Genomic DNA, 16,917 nt, shown 5'->3' with positions numbered 1-16,917 from the left:
AGTTCATCTAAGGCTGACCTATGTCACCAGACGGTTATGTGGCTTTGCTAAGGTCCCCAGCTAGAGTTAATACCAAGGCTGACTGTATGTAGGTCTCCCTTTATTTCACACTTCTGTGACCAGTTTTCTTCCTTTTATTATTATGGGTTCATATGATGAGTGTTGTATCGATAATAAAATTATGCAAAAGAAAACAGTGTTGTGTTGTTACAATGTAATCTCAATTGTGAAACTGAAGATAACTGTTTCTTACTGGGCACTAATTACTCTGAAGTTGCCTTATTTGAGATTGTCCCAGTTGGGGGTGGGAGGAAAGAGTTTCATGTTTAATTAACACATATGGGAAAAGACTAACATGTATCTGTATTGCTTGCACTGTTTCACTCAATAAGAAAATGATGTGGCAATTTTTTCCCTTTTTGAAGTATTAACTCTTCCACTTCTCATCCCCTTGCCCTTCTTTGTGTATTTGAATCTGTATTGGTTATTAATTCATAAATCCTCAGTAAGTTAACATTAAGTAATTTAGCTATTAATAATAATAATTAATAAAAAAGTTTACATGTTATAGTGTGACTGCACATGCTTCCTCCTGCCCAGGATGCCAGTACTTGTTTTGAAACTGATACCAATGCTGTTCAGTTTAGTGACATAACCTAAACTCAGTTGTTTAGTTAGTATGAGTTTGTAGAACAGAAATGTTCTATTACAGTATTCAGGCAAGGCCAAATATTTTTAGTAGCTTTATTTAACAAGTTCCTTGTACCAAAGTAGACTGGTCGCATATGAAGACTGCTTGCTGTTATTGTGCTGTTGAACACTTAGTTTACTACGGTGCAGATGACCAGATCAACAGTTGTCATAAGTAGAGCTGGCTGGGAATTCTGCAACTAAACATTTCCATGTCAAAAGTTTTTTAATTTGTTATTATGTCCTGTTTTGGCACTTTCAAAGCAGAAGTTCCATCTTTCGATTTGAAATACCTTTGTTTTGAAATTTAAGTTAATTTATAGTGAAATTTAAATAATAATAAAAGTCAAAACATTTCAAAAGTATTTAAATGAAATTATGTTTGAATGAACTGTGAGTTTTTTTAGTTTCAATCTGAAATTTTTCAAGATTTTGATCTTCACCCAATTTGGAAAGGGAAAACTGTTTTCAATATTAAAAAATTTCCCAGCATAGCAAAACCATTTCCCACACAACTTTTGTATACCTGTAGACTCTGACTGGTTTTGTGCATACTTTGGAGGAAAAAGAACTTCAGAGATAATTTATTAGTACTATAAATAGTAACAATCAAAGGCCTCTTGTGTATAATTGTATGACTAAATGCATACTGTTTTCCCTTTTAGGTATCTAAAAGCAATTGGCACAGGATCTTGGCTTTGTACTCTTAACTGTCTCAAAGCGTGAGTTTTACGACGTTGGGAAACGGCACATTTCAGCTGAGATCGGAGCTGTGACATTGATCTAAAGGTAGGTCATGCAGAATTCTGAAAGTTCCATTCTTCAGAAATTTCAAGGTTTAATCTTGGTCTGGTTTAAATATTGTATAATGGAATTCATTATGCAATAAAACAGGTATTTAATAGACATCTTGAGTTTTAGTGACTCTTTTTTGTCTTGAAATCACTTTTCTTTTTTCACCAGCCAACTTCTCTCTAAATCAAGGTTCACTATATCTGAATTGCAATGGGCATACTATGATGCACTCTTTGAGCTCAAGGCCTTTTCTTCTTTTTCACTGTACATATAATAAGAATATGGCTCATTGCAACAAATATAAATAAAAAGAATACAATGGTAGCTGTTAATCTCAGATCCTCATCATGCATTTTCTCCTCTTGTGATGATGTTGGGCCTTGGGTATCTGAGTAAGTGTCACATCTTTATTATACATCTGGTATTCCTACTCCCTCCTTCTCAAAGAGAACTACTGCATCTTTCCTCCAGCTAGCAGGACAGGACAAGAACCTTCTACTGAAACCTTCTACTGAAACTCCACACTGCTGCTTTATACAAACAAATGGTATCTTGGGATCAATGAGTGAGGTACACATTGCTGCTGCACTGCAGATCCCCAGAGCTGCCTTTGAAAAATCACATCTCTCGTCAAATTATGTTGGGTACAATATGTCAAATTTCAAGGTTTCAGTCTGATTTACTTATTGTTCTGGTTGGAGTTGAGATATGAAATATAACCATCTCTTAATTTGCAAATGCTGGTCTTTTTGTCGTGAACTAACAATTAAAAGTAAAAGATGCAAAAATAAGAGACAATATTGATCACTGGAGGGAGACTAGGCCTGGGAGACAGAACCCCCTGAAAGCTAATCTCAACTCTGACACTAAATTACTTCGTGGCCTTAGGCAAGTCATTTAATTTATCTGCCTCTCTTCTCCTCCTATAGAATGTGGCTAATGCCTCAGATGGATGCTGTGAGAATTAATTTTGTCCAGCTCTTTAAAGATTAAAAGTCCTCCAATAAACCTTTTTATGCAGGAAAAAATGAATTAATATCCAACATAGTGAAGACTTGAGACTAAGTATATTTAAAACTTCCTTCTTTAGCTTTTTAGCTGCAGAGAATGAGTAGTTAAGATTTTGCTAGCTAAAAACCACTATAGTTGTAACATTTACCATGATGGCACAAGTTTTTCTAATGATCTTTACCTGATTTTGCGTTTTTTTTAAATGATAAAAAAAAAATTCGCTCCAGGATATTTCCCTTGTTACTTTGAAGATTTCTGCAAAATGCAGTGCATATTTTCAGTTGGCCTACTATGGCAATATATAAAAAAAATCTGCCAAACCTTGCAACAGAATATTTGAAGAGCTGCAGTTCTGTCACATTTAGGGCTTGTCTACATGGGAGATTCATACCAGTATAAGCAAGGATGTGTATTTAAGCTGATATAGTTATATTGGTGTGTGTAATAGTTGCTTTTTTCGGTTTAGCTCTTGTTGCTTTTAGTCCCTCTTCTTTTTATAGTTCCCATGGTGACTCCTTATCTCAAGCCAGTAAACCAGATAAACAGCTTCAATGAGCCAACTAGGGCACAGAACCAATATTTTGGGGGTATTTTTAATTTGTATTATTAATCTGACTTTTCTGTAGCTGCCTCCCTTTTTCAAGGGCACCTTTTGCATGAAAGGAATAAGCTCATATTTGAGCATTTGGAATAAATTTAGTTGGCTGCAGATGTTTTCATACTCTCAGCTGAGGAAAAAATAGGTGTTTTGAAAGTCCAGGGTCTGCACCCATGCACTACCTAATTAGGCTAGAAGCAATACATGACAGTTAGCTAGCAAACAGGAGCAGCAAATGAGAGTTTTGTGAAGGAGTGCTCCAGGTGAAAGAGGAGCAACTATGTGACCCTTGGAGTGAGTTTGTTGTCTTATTTCAGAGTAACAGCTGTGTTAGTCTGTATTCGCAAAAAGAAAAGGAGTACTTGTGGCACCTTAGAGACTAACCAATTTATTTGAGCATAAGCTTTCGTGAGCTACAGCTCACTTCATCGGATGCATACTGTGGAAAGTGTAGAAGATCTTTTTTATACACACAAAGCATGAAAAAATACCTCCCCCCACCCCACTCTCCTGCTGGTAATAGCTTTTCTAAAGTGATCACTCTCCTTACAATGTGTATGATAATCAAGGTGGGCCATTTCCAGCACAAATTCAGGGTTTAACAAGAACGTCTGGGGGGGGGGGGTAGGAAAAAACAAGGGGAAATAGGTTACCTTGCATAATGACTTAGCCACTCCCAGTCTCTATTCAAGCCTAAGTTAATTGTATCCAATTGCAAATGAATTCCAATTCAACAGTTTCTCGCTGGAGTCTGGATTTGAAGTTTTTTTGTTGTAATATCGCAACTTTCATGTCTGTAATCGCGTGACCAGAGAGATTGAAGTGTTCTCCGACTGGTTTATGAATGTTATAATTCTTGACATCTGATTTGTGTCCATTTATTCTTTTACGTAGAGACTGTCCGGTTTGACCAATGTACATGGCAGAGGGGCATTGCTGGCCCATGATGGCATATATCACATTGGTGGATGTGCAGGTGAACGAGCCTCTGATAGTGTGGCTGATGTTATTAGGCCCTGTGATGGTATCCCCTGAATAGATATGTGGGCACAGTTGGCAACGGGCTTTGTTGCAAGGATAGGTTCCTGGGTTAGTGGTTCTGTTGTGTGGTATGTGGTTGCTGGTGAGTATTTGCTTCAGGTTGGGGGGCTGTCTGTAAGCAAGGACTGGCCTATCTGCCAAGATTTGTGAGAGTGTTGGGTCATCCTTCAGGATAGGTTGTAGATCCTTAATAATGCGTTGGAGGGGTTTTAGTTGGGGGCTGAAGGTGACGGCTAGTGGCGTTCTGTTATTTTCTTTGTTAGGCCTGTCCTGTAATAGGTGACTTCTGGGAACTCTTCTGGCTCTATTAATCTGTTTCTTCACTTGTCGAAGGTAGCTGGGAGTGCTGGTAGCATAGGGCCTGAGGAGGGAGTCTACATAGCCAGACAATCCTGCTGTCAGGGTGCCAATGCCTCATACCACACAACAGAACCACTAACCCAGGAACCTATCCTTGCAACAAAGCCCGTCATTATGAAAGGTAACCTATTTCCCCTTGTTTTTTCCTAACTCCCCCCCTACCCCCCGATGTTCTTGTTAAACCCTGGATTTGTGCTGGAAATGGCCCATCTTGATTATCATACACATTGTAAGGAGAGTGTTCACTTTAGAAAAGCTATTACCAGCAGGAGAGTGGGGTGGGGGGAGGTATTTTTTCATGCTTTGTGTGTATAAAAAGATCTTCTATACTTTCCACAGTATGCATCCGATGAAGTGAGTTGTAGCTCACGAAAGCTTATGCTCAAATAAATTGGTTAGTCTCTAAGGTGCCACAAGTACTCCTTTTCTTTTTGTTGTCTTAGTTCTTTGTCATGTGCTTGCTTGCCATTTGCCTGCTTGATTGAATTTTATAGTGTGGTCTCTTTAGGGGGCTGTGTGCTGAGCCTAGATTCTTGCTAGGCTAGGCTGAAAGCTTCCTAATGAGGCTCTAGCTTGCTATCCTTTGATTCCTAACCTCTTTAGGATGCCTTGATGAGGAGGTGGGGCTAACTCAGGAAGAACAGGGGTTTAAAAAATCAGCTTCTAAGCAACCAGAGGAGCTAGCGAACAGGGGAGTTTTATGAGGGAGTTTAGAGAAGGAGTGTGAGAGCCAGATAAATCTAACAAACATACTCTAAACTTAGGCCACTGATGCCCCCCCAAAACAAACAAACAGTCATAGAACGAACGAACGAACAAAAACCCCTGCAAGAGTGAAAATAATGCAGGCAGAAGTCCAGCAGCAGACTGGGTGCTATCCAGTTTGTTGCATTGAATGCAGCATTTATGATCGATTACCTGTCTGTGGGCAGGTGGCAAATGTGTACATTTGGTGCAATCAGCTTATGGACCTCAGAGACCGAGTACCGGCTCTTGAGACCAAAGTAGCTAAGCTGGAGGAGTTAAGGGAGACAGAGGTACGCGGATGAAACTTTTAGGGACAGACACAATTGAGGATGACAGTATTGGGGAAGGAGAACATGAAGCTGGAGCGAAGGGAAATGATCGCATCGTTGGGACCTTCCTTCCAGATGTCATGATATCCTCTTGCACTGAGGATACCCATCTAGGGGAAGGAACCCCAGTTATTAGGAAGAGACTGTTGTTAATCATGGGGAATTAAATTATTCGAAATATAGATAGTTGGGTTTGTGACGACCAGGAGAACCACATGGTGAATTGCCTGGCAGGTGCAGACCTCTTGAGACATCTAAATAGACTTATGGGCAATGCTGGAGAGAAGCCAGTGGTTGTGGTACATGTAGTTACCAGTGACATAGGGAAAGATAGGAAAGAGGTGCTGGACCCCAAATTTAGTCTGCTAGGTAAGAGATTAAAGTCCAGGACCTCCATTGTAGCATTCTCTGCAATGTTCCCAGTTCCACCTGCAGGGCCAGTTAGACAGACAGACTACTGCAGGGTCTCAGTGTGTGAATAAGACAGTGGTGTTCAGAGGAGGGATTTAAGTTTACCAGGAACTGGGGAACCTTTTGGGAAAGGAGGAGTCTATACAGGAAGGGTGGGCTCCACCTAAATCAAAATGGAATCAGGTTGCTGGCATGTAAAATTAAAAAGTTTGTAGAGCACTTTGTAAACTAAAGGCTGGGGGAAAGCCAGCAGGCATGGAGGAGCACACTGTTGTGGCACCTTAGAGACTAACCAGTTTATTTGAGCATAAGCTTTCGTGAGCTACAGCTCAAGAGATATCCCTTAAGTGAGGATTTATTAAAGGGAATACACTAGATCCTAGTAAAGAGGAGAGGATAGAAACTGATAAAGTACAGATGGGAAGTGAAGAGAAACAGTCAAACGAAAGAATCTCCTTCAATTATATCACATGAAGGCAGACAACTAAATATTGACAAATTTTATAAGTGCTTGTATACAAATGCTAGAAATCTAAATACTAAGGTGGGTGAACTTGAGTGCCTGGTTGTAAATGCGAATATTGATATAATAGGCATCACAGAAACTTGATGAACTGATGATACTCAGTGGGACATGGTGATTCCAGGGTACAAAATATATGGGAATGACAGAATAGATCATACTGGTGGGGGAATGGCATTATCTGTGAAAGAAATCATAGAGTCAAACGTAGTAAAAACTTTAAATGGATCAAAGTGTATCATTGAATCTCTGTGGATAGAAATTCCATGCTTAAATAATTAGAATATAGTGGTAGGAATATACTACTGACCACCTGACCAGTATGGTGATTGTGATTGTGAAATGCTCAGGGAGATTAGACGGGCTACAAAACCAGAAATTTCAACAATAATGGGGGATTTCAACCTCAGGAAGGGATGTAAGGTAGAAAGACACAAAATAAAATTTCTAGACACCATTAATTACTGCTTCTTAGAGCAGTCACTCCTGGAACCCACAAGGGGAGAGTCCTAAGTGCAGCACAGGATTTGGTCCAAGAGGTGACTGTAGTTGAACTGCTTATTAATAGCAACCATCACGTAATTAAATTCCCCCTTGTAGGGGGAAAATGCTAGTGAAACTCACCACAATAGCATTTAACTTCAGAAAGGGGAACTACACAAAAATGAGGACGCTAATTAAACATAAATTAAAAGGAACAGTCACAAAAATGAAATGCCTTCAGGTTGCACCATAATAGAAGCTCAAACTAAATATATATCCCAAATTTAAAAAAAAAAAAAACCCACCATGGCTAACCAGCAAAGTAAAAGAGGCAGTTAAAGGCATAAAGACATCCTTTAAAAAATGGAAGTCAAATCCTGCTGAGGAAAGTAGAAAGGAGTATAAACTCTGGCAAGTCAAGTATAAAAATATAATTAGGCAGGCCAAAAAGAATTTGAAGAGCAACTAGCAAAAGGCACAAACTAACAGCAAAATGTTTTAATTCCATCAAAAGCAGGAAGCCTGCCAAACAATTAGTGGGGATCACTGGATGAAGAAGTGCTAAAAGAGCGCTCAAGGAAGATAAGACCACTGCAGAAAAGCTAAACAAATTCTATTCATCAGTTTTCACTGCAGGGGATATGAGGGAGATTATCACACCTGAACCATTGTAAAGTGACCGATCTGAGGAACTGTCCCAGATTGAGGTGTCAGTAGAGGAGGTTTTGGAACAGCTTGATATATTAAACTGTAATAAGTCACCAGGACCAGATGGTATTCAGCCAAGAGTAGTGAATGAATTCAAATACGAGTAGTGAATGAATTCAAATACGAAATTGCAGATATACTAACTGGTATGTAATCAATCCCTTTAAATCAGCCTCCGAGGACTTTCGGAGGATAGCTAATATAAGCCCAATTTTTAAAAACTGCTGCAGAGGTGATGTGGCAATTGCAAGCTGATAAGCCTAACTTCAATTCCAGGCAGTTTGATAATTCTGTTGTTTACTATAGTTTCAACAAGATACATAGATAAACACTCTGTGTTGAGGAAGAGTCAACATGGCTTTTGAGGAAATCCATACCTCACCAACCTATTAGAATTCTTTGAGGGTGTGTCAAGGTTCCTTCCCCACTCTGAACTCTAGGGTACAGATGTGGGGACCTGCATGAAAACCTCCTAAGCTTACTTTTACCAGCTTAGGTTAAAACTTCCCCAAGGTAGAAACTATTTTACCCTTTGCCCTTGGACTTCCACTGCCACCACCAAATGTTTATCTGGGTTTATTTATTAGGAAGGCGTTGTTTGGAAACGTCTTTCCCCCCAAAATCCTCCCAAGCCTTGCACCCCACTTCCTGGGGAAGGTTTGGTAAAAATCGTCACCAATTTGCATAGGTGACCACAGACCCAAACCCTTGGATCTTAAGAACAATGAAAAAGCATTCAGTTTCTGAAAAGAAGGATTTTAATAGAAGTAAAAAGTGTAAAAGCATCACCTTTGTAAAATCAGGATGGTAAATACCTTACAAGGTAATTAGATTCAAAACATAGAGAATCCCTCTAGGCAAAATCTTAAGTTACAAAAAGACACACAGACAGGAATATCCATTCTATTCAGCACAGCTTAATTTCTCAGCCATTTAAAGAAATCATAATCTAATGCATATCTAGCTAGATTACTTACTAAGTTCTAAGACTCCATTCCTGTTCTGTCCCCGGCAAAAGCATCACACAGACAGACTCTTTGTTTTTCCCTCCCCCCAGCTTTTGAAAGTATCTTGTCTCCTCTTTGGTCATTTTGGTCAGGTGCCAGCGAGGTTATCCTAGCTTCTTAACCCTTTACAGGTGAGAGGATTTTTCCTCTGGCCAGGAGGGATTTTAAAGGGGTTTACCCTTCCCTTTATATTTATGACAGGGTGTCAACAAGCATGTGGACGAGAGGGATCCCATTGATATAGTGCACTTGGACTTTCAGAAAGCCTTTTAGAGGGTCCTTTGCCAAAAGCTCTTAAGCAAAGTAAACAGTCATGGGATAAGAGAGAAGGTCCTCTCGTGGCTCAGTAACTGGTTAAAAGATAGGAAACAAAGGGTAAGAATAAATGGTCAGCTCTCACAGTGGAGAGAGGTAAATAGCAGGGTCTCCCAAGGATCTGTCCTGGGACCAATGCCATTTAACATTCTCATAAATGATCTGGAAAGGGGGGTGAACAGTGAGGTGGCAAAGTTTGCGGATGATACAAAATTATTCAAGACTGTTAAGTCTAAAGCTGCCTGAGAAAAGTTACAAAGGAATCTTGCAAAACTGGGTGACTGGGCAACAAAAGGGCAGATGAAATTCATCGTTGATGATTCAAAGTAATGAACATTGGAAAACATAATCCAAGCTATACATATAAAATGATGGTTCTAAATTAGCTGTTACCACTCAAGAAAGAGATCTTGGAGTCATTAAGGATAGTTCTCTGAAAACATCTGCTCAAAATACAGCAGCAGTCAAAAAAGCCAACAATATTAGGAACCATTAGGAAAGGGATAGATAAAAAGACAGAAAATATCACAATGCCACTATATAAATCTATGGTATGCCCACACCTTAAATACTGTGTTCATTTCTGGGTGCCCTATCTCAAAAAATATATATTAGAATTGAAACAGGTATAGAGAAGGGCAACAAAAATGAATAGGGGCTTGGAAGAGCTTTCTGATGAGGAGAGACAGAGACTGTGACTGTTAAGCTTAGAAAAGAGACTGCTAAAGGGAACATGACGACGGAGGTCTATAAAATGTTGACTGGTGTGGAGAAAGTTAATAAGGAAGTGTTGTTTACCCTTTCACACAACAAAAGAACCAGGGGGTCACCCAGTGACATTAATAGGGAGCACATTTAAAACAAACAGAAGGAAATATTTCTTCACACAGTGCACAGCTAACCTGTTGAACTCCTTGCCAGGGCTTTTGTGAATGCTAAAAGTATGTCTGGGCTTGTTTCAAAAAAGAATTTAGATACGTTCATGGAGTATAGATCCATAAGTGGCTATTAGCCAGGATGATCTGGGAATGCAACCCCTTGCCCCTAGATATCCCTAAGCCTCCAACTGCCAGAAGCTGGGACTGGAGAACAGGGGATGGATCACTTGAAAGTTGCCTTTTTTTGTTCATTCTCTCTGAAGCATTTGGCACTGGCAACTGTTGGAAGACAGGATAGTGGGCTAGATGGACCATTGGTCTGACCCAGTATGGCCTGCCTTATGTTCTTAGTTCTGTTGTGCTTTTTTCCTCCTCTCTCCCTGAGTCAGTGCAGTGACCTATTTAACTAGACTGACCTTTGGGAAGACTACTCATTTAATCCAAAATGCTTTGTATTGGCATCCTACAGGGAATGCACAAAATAAGTATTTTCCCAATCCCATTCTAAATGTTAAGTGCTGGCATATGAAGCGCAGTTAAACTTCCTTAATGGGAATTGAAGACATTCACGCAGTGGGGTGGGATCATTAATCAAGGACCTTTTGTCTCGTTAAAACTATCTGAGTATTTTGTAAGTGTGTCTTCAGGTTTTCAGAGAACTGAAACTTAGGGTATGTCTACACTTACATTTTACAGCACTCTAACTTGCTGACTCAGGGGTGTGAAAAATCACCCCCTTGAGCACAGCAAGTCTGAGCGCTTTAAAGCGCTAGTGTAGAAAGGCTCCAAGCGCTGGGAGCCGCACTCCCAGGGCTCGGAGCTAATCCCCTCGTGGAGGTGGAGTACCAGGAGCGCTGGGAGAGCTCTCTCCCAGCACTCATGTGCAACCACACTCACACTTCAAAGCGCTGCAGCGGGAGCGTTTCCATGGCAGCGCTTTGAAGTTTCCAGTGTAGACATACCCTTAGAAGTAACTTGATAATGGTTTTGGGTGCACAAAATCTTTTTTTTGTGAGGTGGGGTAGTTGTAGAATCATACTACAGTACAGTGAGTCTCTGTGGCCTTTATTGTCTTGTACAGTTACTGTTCAAACTTATCACACAGTTAAGAAATTTATTGGGTCTTCCTTTCCCTAGAGTGGCAGACAGCAAGTGTGTTTTAGAGGTGACATGTTTGGGATGGATGAGTACTAGTCTCATGCTGCAACCAACTGAGCTTCTTAATGACATTTGCTGCTTCTATTGGTAGAAATGTAGCTGGAAGTTTGAAGTAGAGAGTTCCTTTAGCTGGTGTTTGTAGTGAGGGTAGAGATGGTTGGCATCTAGCTAAAAGGTCACAATAGCCCAGGCTCAACTTCTTAATTTGAGTGACACTGTAAAAAGTTTTCAATGTTCTTGCAACATGAATTGTTCTTTGTAAGATGGGACAAGGTGTTCACGTGTGTCAACACTAGAGAGTTTCACCTGTTCGCTGTCTTTCTCCTTTTGCCCCCTTTTGGGAGATAAAATTGCTGCTAAATGTTTTTACGTTAAGTTCAGTATTGAAATTCTATCTTCTGGCTTTGATGGAGGAGAAAAGCTAAACTATACAAACAAATTAAATTGATTGGATTGTTGTGAGCACAGTGACACAACTGTTAGCAGTAAGTGCAAAGATAACTTGTAGATTTTTAGTAAATGTGACCTGGAACCTTCTGAAAAAGGCACAAATGGCCTTTTGTTATGACTGTTTCAGCTTCCAACTATGTTTAGAATGCAGGAAGGCTACAGAAGAGAGAAAGCAACTGAGAGTATGTCTACATTTTTAACTTGGTGCAGGTTTTGTTTATCCATGTTAAGTGATGCGCAACAACTGTTGCACAATTAATTTCCACACCCTGCATTGTTATCCTGCAATCAAGTTAAATTACTCCTGAGGGAATTCTGTGCCACTGCATATGCAGAATTTGCACAGAAATTAATGTGCAGGCAGAATGTTGCTTCATATCTTTGTGGTCATCCATTACAGCACTGTTTTGCAATGAACACAGTATTCTGGTCAGACATCGCATCATTGTTCTGCCACTCTGCTGCATGCCTTCTGGGATTTTTTTTTTTTTTTTTTGCCAGAAAGCAATGGAATTCTGGGGTTTGTGGTCAAACAGAATAACGTCTATGTTTCATCTTGTTTCACCCCATCAACCTTCTTGTTTCTGTGATCTGGTGCCACTTTTAAAGCACTGTCAGCATGGAGGAAGTGTTGTTGAGCACTGCAGTCCTTGTTGTAACGTATATAAAGATTGCTGGTATAATATCTCAAGTTGTGCAACGGCTGTACAACCAGAATAATAAGGAACGTGAGGAGGAGGAGGCTGAAAACAATCACACTTCCTTGCTTTTACTGGTGCAGACTCGCTCAGGACACTGCTTTTTGGCTTTGCCATGTAGTGCTGACTGGTGGGACAGGATAGTGCTGCAGACCTGAGATGACCAGGTGTGGTGGCATAACTTCAAGATGTCAAAAGCCACTTTCCTAGAACTGTGTGCAGAGCTTGCCCCTGGAGCTGCAGTGGTAGACCATGTACATGAGAGTTTCCCTCAACATGGAGAAACATGTCGCTATTGCCATGTGGAAGCTCACTACCCCTGACTGCTACATCAGTTAGTAGCCAGTTTGGCATTGGTAGATCAAGCATCAGGCTGTTGCAATGGAGGTGTGCACCACAATCAAGAAGGTGCTGTCCTTCTAGGTCATAATTCTAGGCAATGTGCCGGTGGCTATTAATGGCTTTGCATGATTTGGGTTCCTTAATTGTGTGGGGGACATTGATGGGACCCATGTGCCCATTCTTTGCCTCCCACTTCAGGGTTCATCAACAGACAGGATTATTTCTCTGTGGTGCTGCATGGCTTGGTTGATTGGTGTGGAATGTTCACTAATATTTATGTGGGGTGATCTGGAAAGGTCCATGACACCATGATTTTTAGAAGGTTTGGACATTTTCATGTAATGACAAATGGAACTTTTGCACCAATGGTCTATATGAACATTAATGGCATTGCCATTCCTCCAGTCATTCTAGGAGGTAGTTTACTCTCTGCTCTCCTGGCCTAAGAAGCCTGTCACTGGAGAGGCAAAAGGAACTGGTTAATTATATCCCAAGTAGTTGCAGAAAGACTGTGGAATGTGCATTTTGGAAGACCGAAAGGTAGATGGACGATACTGATGTCAGGTCTGGATGCTGATGAGGGACATCTGATTATCTGTGTATTTTACAATCTTTGTGCATGCAGAGGAGATCATTGCACATAATGGGAGTAGGATGTGCACACGTGGTGAACATTTTGAACAGCGAGGGAGGAGGCCTATGTGTAGAATAGTTGTGATGAATATGTTGTGCTCCTACTCATGAGAAATGTGTATGTTGTATAAGGCATGTCATAACAATACTGCACATATTTCTTTGTTCTTAATGCATTGTATGTGCAATTTGTAATGCAATGCTTTTTAATATAGTACTTGTTTTGATGGAATTATTGTACCAGTAAGGTGGTTTTAACTGGATGCTTTGCAATGAAAGGAGGGTCTAAGATTCAAACATGAATGAAAACACACTTTCAAATTATTTTAGTAAACAATATGAATAATAAAGATGAACTTTATAAGCATTTTAAAATTTTATTGAGCTAATAGACTGCTGTGCAAAGTTAGTACGCCATTTGCTTTAGAAACGTAGCCTTCCCCTCCATAGTCCAGTGTATTTCTATCTGTGTTTTTCTTCTCTTCCTGATCCTGCTGTCATGGTGAAAAATAAAGAATAAAAAAACATCATTTTCAGTAAGCATCTTTACTTTGAATCTCCTTTCTTGTTAAGCTATGCAATTCCACTATTTTTGTGAAAGAAGGGGAGGAGACTGTGTGGAGGGGGAAAGACTAATAAGCACTTCGATGGGGGTATGGGACAGGACACAGAAAGGTTACAGTGTTTCTGTGGGGTTTTTATTACTATAAAAAGAAACAGCGTTTGTGCAGTCTCTAGTGCCACCTTTGCGTTAAGCATTGTGGGTGGGGTTTAAAAGCCCATGAATCAGTGAAAAGTTATGCCAACATGGAGACATCCTTTCAGTTCCCAACATGTGTAACCTGCCCTCTTGTTATGTTGTATTTTGAGGTATCATTTTAATACTTCCAGGAATTGATCTTATCCACAGTATGGGTGTGTGTCTGTGGTTCAGACTCATCCTTCTGCTCTGAATGAAGGTGGTTTGGGACCTTCATGACTGTCTGGCTCAGGGTTCACTTAGGTCATTGTGGATCAGTCAGACTGTTCACAACAAAAACTTGTACAATGGTGACACATCCAGTCAAGGTCCTCATAGTAAGGTCAGACTGTGCTACTTCTCTATTCAGACAAATTGTACTTTGAATGTCTGTAGTCCCAGCTGGAGCTCCTCTGTTATACTGCAACACTGGAAAGTGTTCTGGTTGTGCACTTTACTGAACAAGAGCCATGATACTTGCTTGCATACCAGTTTACTGCCAGCCAGCTGTGCTGGATAAAGCTCCTATCTCCAGAGGTCTAAAAAGCCAGAATCCTAGTGTGGGATCACAAAACAGCGGCATGAGGCATTACTAGAGAGTTATCACAAGCATAACACAGCTATGTGTGAACACCTCATGATGGAATCACAAAGGACAGCACTTGGCAGAGGATGACCTTTTAAACAGTGAGGTGACATCTGGTAAGGATGACCCCAGAGCAGAATGAGGTATATAGGCGACCAAGGTCGACAGCAAAGCAGTATGGGATACTAGTGGGAGACCTGATAGATGTGCAACGCTTGGTACAGGATGCAGATGTATCCACGTATATTTTGCTGTGGGTAAGCTCCTCCTGCATCTAAGTAAACCCACCTCCAAAGTGGGTTTTATAACATGCATTAAAGAGCAAGATTTGTAACAAAACATTTTGTGTATGGCTGTAAGATTTTTTTAATGAGAAAGATTTCAAGATGATCTACAACAAATCTGACCTGGAGACAAGCTCTTATGGTTCATCACACTTCTGAAAGTCTGATGGGAATATATCAGTTTATAAATATGCTTTGTATTTTAAGCAAAGTACTAGTTAGGTCTTAAACTTTATTTTAAACAATTAACCACTTGATAAATGACCTCAAAATTCTTGCTTTAATTCTTGCCAGATGCTACTTTCCAGATTTTACTTGATTAAATTGTCAACTTTCACTTGCCTGCATCTTTGGTTTCTTTCTTGGCTTGGAATGTGCATGCTTAGCATCTCTGCTTGGGTGAGACAGTTCCTGTTGTTGCTGCAGACTTTTTAATCTCTCCACAAAAATGTTCTAACAGTAAGATATTGTACAGCCTTTTGGATTAATAACAAGTATTAATTTACACACACGAGAATTTGAAAATCCCCTGTTAAGAACTTCCTAACCATGCAATGATCTGGAAGCTTACATGCAGGGTTCTGCACAGCTCGCCTCCTCTGCTGTCCTTAGCACAATCAGAGCGGCACAGCTATTTGCTGTTCTTGCAGGTAAAAAACCCTAAAGTTTGAATTACAGTAAATGGTCTTAAGAACAAAATGAAGAAAGCGGTGTTAAATGTACATATATATTTACAGAAAGTGTTGATGCATTTGTGAACTATATACATCTTTAGCAGAAAGTTTTTGACCTGTTTAGTATAATATAGCCATTAATAATTGTCCCTTCCTAATCCTTGATATTTTAGACCCTTCAGCAGCTGTTGTTGATTGTACAATAGAAACAGTTTGAATATTAGTCGGAAACAGGTGGTATATGTTCTAAACTTCTGAAATATGGACCATAGTCAACAAAGTTGTCAGAGCATGTCATGAAAAATTAGATATTGGTATAAGTCCTGGGATAGCTTGTGCTGATTTTTTGGTTCTTTCAGAGAAGTGTAAACTATTTGCTATGGAAAAGTACCTGCAGGGTTTTCTACAATGTATTTCTTCAGGGGAAAAAATTGCTTTACAATTCATATCCAATTATCATTATAGCTTGCATTGAAATAGGTTAGAATTTCTAATTTAATTGTAAAAGAAATAAATTGTCAACAGGTTGTCTTGATTCTTGGCTAAAAAAGCTATTTTGTAACTTGCATTTCATAGCTTGTGCTAAATCTGCTACACAAAGTATTCGTTGTTTATGGAATGCAATTTTTAGGTTGACTTTTGGAGATGCATTGATACAACGGTGAGAAGTACTCTTCTTTTTAAAAATACTTGACTTTTTAAAAAAAAAATTAATTTGGGTTTTTTAATTAGTTTCAATGACAGAGCGGTTCATTTTGCTATAGAAAGAAATGATTCTTTTCTGCATGTGACCTACTGTAGTGTGACTCAGGACTGAATTTTTCTTCTTTATTCCTAGAGCTTATGTTTAATTTCATTGTTATTTAAAATGCGTCTCATATCCTGGTAACTCCTGAGGCTTTGATAAAGGTGTCGCACATCAAAATATGATGAGCATGCTAGAAGCTAACTGTGTATTCTGTCTAATGCTCTCTTTAATTAGCCAAAAGACTGCAATAACAACAATCACTGGACAATTAAACAGTTCTCTTTTTTGTGGGGGGTGGGAGGGCTACGGGGAATGACCTTGAAGAAATGAATGCAACAAATACATTAATTTAAAGTGAAAATTCAAAGAAAGAATTAGATTGGAAGTAATCTGGACAACAATGAGAAATTCTGCTGTAGCCTGAGAGGACTGATATTCAGAAATATGTGTATGGCCTTAAGTATATTGGGTAATCTGTTTACGAAGCCCCTGTCACCATGATATCTGAGATTCTCAAACATTAATTTTCATAAAACCCTTCTGAAGTAGGGAAGAATTCATTTTATTTTATACACAAGAGTACTGAGTTTTGGATATAAAGTGATAAGCCAAGGTCATCAGGAAGTCACTGGTAAAGCAAGGAAATGAATCTCCTAAATCCAGTCTTATGCCTTAACCACAAGACTACCCTCTACCTTTTAAACACTTA

At 39.6% G+C, this 16,917-nt stretch overlaps 1 protein-coding gene across 8 annotated transcripts in view; it reads left to right on the top strand.

Annotated features, from left to right (window-relative positions):
* The window catches only part of DISP1 (dispatched RND transporter family member 1), a 161,568-nt gene that overhangs the window by 16,642 nt on the left and 128,009 nt on the right, over positions 1-16,917 (top strand). For 7 of the 8 annotated variants that reach the window (XM_037895664.2, XM_037895662.2, XM_043543607.1 and 4 more), the window contains one exon: positions 1,356-1,479. The exons of the other annotated variant lie outside the window; for it this stretch is intronic. The gene's annotated coding sequence lies outside the window, so the exon portion shown is untranslated. The remainder of the gene's footprint in view (positions 1-1,355; positions 1,480-16,917) is intronic. 8 annotated transcript variants of the gene reach the window in all.

Source organism: Chelonia mydas, chromosome 3, assembly GCF_015237465.2.
Source record: "Chelonia mydas isolate rCheMyd1 chromosome 3, rCheMyd1.pri.v2, whole genome shotgun sequence".
In the NCBI taxonomy this organism is placed as follows: Eukaryota; Metazoa; Chordata; order Testudines; family Cheloniidae; genus Chelonia; species Chelonia mydas.
Note: the sequence above shows the minus strand (reverse complement) of the source record. Positions and strands in the feature narration are given on the sequence as shown.